Here is a 5,199-nt window from a genome sequence, read left to right as displayed (position 1 = left end):
TATAGAGATAGCGCTTCTGTCCATAGAGTCAGATTTCTACAAACACAGACTTATCAGGTCTTAAACGTGCATGCCTGCTCTGATACCAATTGAAAAAGCGGGGGTCTAACAACCACACCCAATATTTCGTTCGGCAATCTATATGGACTAACTCCAATATAATTCCAAGAGAATCAACTAAACAGTCAGACTCAATCAAGGAAATATATCCAAGAGTTATATCTCTGTTTCTCAATGTAATTAGCAAATTAAACAGATAGAAATCCGTGAGCCTGATTATTATGAGAAACAACTTGAACAATACCAAAGACCAATGTTCAAGTGTCAATCAATTTCAATCAACAACCAAAGGTTGGATTTACCAATTGATTGAACTACGCACAACCTGTGATATTTCAATTATATAAACAAATATAATGCGGAAAAGAAATAACACAGACACCAGAAGTTTTGTTAATGAGGAAACCGCAAATGCAGAAAAAGCACGGGACCTAGTCCAGATTTGTACACCACACTGTATTAAGCCGCTACAGACACTAGTATACTAAAAGTTAACTTCAAACTGGAATGTAGTTGAGCCCTAACCAAGTCTCACACCGATTAAGGTATAGTCGCGTTCCTTGCGTCTCTGAACCCCAGCAGGACTCTACGCACTTGATTCCATTAACTGATCTCACACGCAACTAAGAGTTGCTACGACCCAAAGTCGAAGATTTTATAAACAAAATTTTCTCCCATAGAAAATTCTATTCTGAGAGATAAATATATCTCCCACAGAAGTACCTATGAAGTTTTGTTCCGTCTTTTGATAAATCAAGGTAAACAGGAAGCAATTGATAACCCGGTCTGATGTTCCCGGAGAACAGCCTAGAAATATCAATCACCTCACAATTACTTAACTATATGGTGGTAGAACAAGTTATTGTGGAATCACAAAGAATGAGACGAAGAGCTTTGTGATTACATTTTTATATCTTACTTATCAGAGATAAATCTCAAGCAAATCCTATAGAATACAATACTCAATACGATAGAACAAGTAAGATCTGAACACACAACTACATAGAAAATAGTTGGGTCTGGCTTCAGAATCCCATGAAGTCTTTAAGTCGTTAACCTATAATGGTTTTAGGAAAAACCTAGGTTAAAGGAGAATCGACTCTAGTAGCAACTAGTATCACACAAGAGGTGTGGGGATTAGGTTTTCCAGTTGCTAGAGTTCTCCCTTATATAGTCTTCAAATCAGGGTTTGATAGCTTTAAAACAAAGCAATCAATATTCACCGTTAGATGAAAACATGATTTAAGATTCAAGCTAAGTTTGCTTAAAACCAAAGAAATATCTCTCCACCGTTAGATGGTCTTAGCTTGCTACACACAAATGAAATATACCTTCATTTAGATATGGGTAACCGTACTTAAACTTGTATATTGAGTTGGCTCAACAATAGTTAACCGAAGTTAGCCATATGAACGCTTTTGTATTAACCACATTCATCTAATACTTCTAGATCAAATGATAATCAAATGAATCTAATTGTGTTACTCATAAAGTTGTTCAATTGTTTATATTCTCACAGAAGTATACAAGACACAATTAAAACAAAATCAGATTTGATTCAAGAGATTCAATTCATGAATATTTAGCCATGATTTGCAAATATTGCATTCCTTAATTTATAAATGTATTTGTTCATGAGTATGAAATCATACTTAATCGATTTTAGAACTTAAACCAACTCAGTTTACAAACGGGTACGCAAACTCAAGTTCCGGACTTTGGTCACGTACGACAGTTCGCGAACCGGTATGCATACTGTCATTCCGGACCTAACTCAGGTGAAACCATTCGTATACTGGTATGCGAACTTGGTTCCCTGACTTTGACAGTTAAAACCATTCGCATACTGGTATGTAAACTTGGTTCCCGGACCTGAATCATACTACAACAGTTTGCATACTGGTATGCATGCTGTGCTATATCCGTACAATAGTTAATTGTTCTAAACTCCCATTTCAATCACTGAAACATCCTTAGAAGACAACAATAGCTGTCTCACACAAACTATTAGCTTATAAGTAATTTTCAAGTGATCGAATGATCAATACGAAATATTCCGAGTCTACATCAAATGACTGTCTCACACAAATCATGTAATATGTTTCAAGGAAATTTTCACATGATCATCTTTTGACTCATTATTTAGTTTCCAATAAATAAATTGTTTTCCAACTAAACTCGTCAGGAACAATGATGAACGTAGTTAAAGCAAAAAGCTTTCCAACACATATTTCGAGAAAGATATAAGCGAATTAAACTCCGCTCGAACTATCAAATGTGTATAATGTAAAAGTCTATATAGCTATACGACTTAGTCTCATTAGGAGAGAGAATAGAATATACTTCTGAGTGATAGATAAGTTTTAGTCTTCACATACCTTTTTTTGATGAAGTTCCTCCAAGTTCTCCTCAGTAGATCTTCGTCTTCAATCAATGAACGCCGTGAAGTCTAAAGCTCAACTACATATTCTATCCTAATCCGAGACATAACTATAAGTAGACTATAAATCAAGACTTCTACTTTTGATCACCAAAATTTGACAAACAAGCTTGAGATAGCAACGCTTGCGAGTTCGACCGAGCAGTGCTCTAACACAAATGAGTAATACCCTTCGGGTACCCGTTTGTCCATTCTTTAATCCATCATTTTAGCACAACTATCGGTTAGTTTTGATTTTGATTTCTTTTTATTTCTTCTATATTTAATATTTATTTAAAATATTAATAAAGAAATATTAATAAATCTTTATAAAAATAGTTTAGGTTCAAGCTAAAAAGCGAAATATAATAAGCTTTTGAGAAATTTTCTAATAGTTTTCTTAAGGAAATTTAAAAAAAATGTCAAACTTTCATTCTCCAGTTTAATAAAATGCCACACACGTTAAAAATTCTGTTATGGCCTACTTGATCAGTCAATTTTCATTGAAAAAGTAAAAAAAAAATATAGCATGATTACCTAACTAACCTTCTCAATTTCCTTATATCTTATAAGAAAAATAATCCCGATCTCGTTCATGTCTAACCTTCTCTCTTTCTGGTTCTTTTGTATAATATCACAACTCGTTGCTCCTATGTTCTTCTGTATATATACACACTCTTCTTATATACGTGGAACTATAGATTTCGTGGATGATTTAATTAAAGGATTGACTGAAGAGAAAGAGACGTAGGAGGAAGAAGAATAATGGTTCACTACATATTAAGATGATCATCAGCAGCAACAGAAATTTGAAACTATTGTTTGTAAATCCTCTCAATTTCACATTATGGGTTAGTGGTAATTCATCTTATTGATGTTTGTTTGAATTTCAGTCGGTTATTTTGGAATTGTCAATTTGTGGATTTCTCTAAATTAGGGTTTTTGAAGAATTTGGAGATTTTAGTATATATCAACTTCTTTTGCTAATTTATGAATTGTGTATTTGTAATTTTATATGAATTGATGACTTATCATTTTCAATTGATTCAATTGAAGCAGAAGAAGAAAATTAGGGTGTGTTTGATCAGGGAAGATGGATGAATCGGTGAAGAGAATCAAAGGAAGAGATGCTTCTGTTGCTGCTATTTTCAATAGAGTTAGGGTTTAGTGGAGTTTCAAGACCAGAAATCAATCAAGGAAAGGATCTGTTATTTTTGAGGTCGAGATTCAGAAGGGTTTAAAGTTCAGAAATAAGATGGGGTTTACAAGGAATCACTGAGTCTGGTATTCAAGTAATTACGGTGGCTGAATTGATGAGAAATGGAGATGTTGGATGATTTGTGAAAGCAAATGGTAATGTTACTAAATTTTTGGGTTTCTCTTGAAGACTAATGAAGAAATTAAGATGGGTCTGTTTACAGGTTAGGCTGTTGATTAAATGGTGAATTTGAGTTGTAACTGAGAAGGTGTAGCTGTTGTATGTGGAGAGCTTGGTGCTGAGATTAAGTACAAGTAAGTGTTGCTGCTATGATCAATTCTAGAGCAGCTAGGTGTTGGTGGTTATGAATTCAGAAGACATGGTGTTGTGGTTAAGTTCTTTATGGTGAGGCTATGTTAATGTAGAGAGATGATGTGTTGAGATAAGCTGCAGGTGATGGTTGCAGAGAAAGACAAACAAATCTGAATGTTGCTGCTAGCATTGAGTAGAATTAGAGCTTGGAGAAGATGCAGTTACAATGGTGATTGTGTGCAGTTCAGGTTAAGAACAGAAAGAATGAGGCAGGTACTAATGGTGAGTCATGGAAGATGACTAGTGGTTGCTGCCAAGGGAAGTGAGTTGCAGTTGAATTTGCAAGTAGATGAGCAACAACTAGAGGTAAAGCAATTGCTTGGATGGGTTGGTGCTGGTGCAGGAAAGGAAAGGGTGTAGTGTTATAATGAGCTGCAACTGAGATGATAGTGGAGTTGCTAATGGTGCCACCATGTATCGTTTATTTCTCATTCCTTATCAATGTTGACTGTGGGATTTCATAGTAATGATTTCAGTTTGTTTTATCTCGTATCGAGTCACGAGTTAACTCTCTGCTCGATCACTGGTTAATTCGTTCCCAGTTAACTGATTCAAGGGCTTAAATGTCTTTTTATATGGGCGATTTAATGACACGTCTGCACTAGCAGCAATTAACTGCTTTTAAAAAAAAAATAGGATGGAAAATATCAACAATGTGGCATCTAATAAATTCTGAAAAAAAATGTGGCGCTTTCTTAAATATGAAGTTGAAAGTGTGGCACTTATTTAAATTCCCCTCTTCTTAACACCGAACGGGTACGCTGAGGCGATGCTTTTAAAAAAAGTAGGATGGAAAATATCAACAATGTGACATTTAATAAATTTTGAAAAAAATGGTGCACTTTCTTAAATATGAAGTTGAAAGTGTGACACTTATTTAAATTCTCCTCTTCTTAATACCGAACGGGTACGTTGAGGCGATGCGTACCTGGGTTTTTTGCTTGGTCTGATTCTAAATTCATTAGTTTAAGAACCGGACTTGAGTTATAAAAATCGGACCCGGTTCCGAGCGGGTCCAATGGTACCCGGAGCTGTTGACAGCCCTAATCGGGATCACATTCAATTACGCGCTAATTTCTGGATAAAGAAAAAAACAAGCATCTTTAGATAATGGAGAATTCCATTTTTGGCAAGTTTCTTTAATCGAACC

General features: G+C 35.1%; 1 long non-coding RNA gene across 1 annotated transcript; it reads left to right on the top strand.

The window, feature by feature from the left end:
* The first annotated feature begins 3,086 nt into the window (after positions 1-3,086).
* LOC113282407 lies at positions 3,087-4,625 on the top strand. Its single transcript, XR_003326899.1, has 2 exons — positions 3,087-3,330; positions 3,539-4,625. It is a non-coding gene; the product is annotated as an uncharacterized LOC113282407 (long non-coding RNA).
* The last annotated feature ends 574 nt before the right edge of the window (positions 4,626-5,199 follow it).

The sequence above is a fragment of the Papaver somniferum genome, chromosome 5, assembly GCF_003573695.1.
Source record: "Papaver somniferum cultivar HN1 chromosome 5, ASM357369v1, whole genome shotgun sequence".
NCBI classification, from domain to species: domain Eukaryota; kingdom Viridiplantae; phylum Streptophyta; class Magnoliopsida; order Ranunculales; family Papaveraceae; genus Papaver; species Papaver somniferum.
The sequence above is the reverse complement of the archived record's forward strand: the minus strand, read 5'-3'. Positions and strand labels throughout refer to the sequence as shown.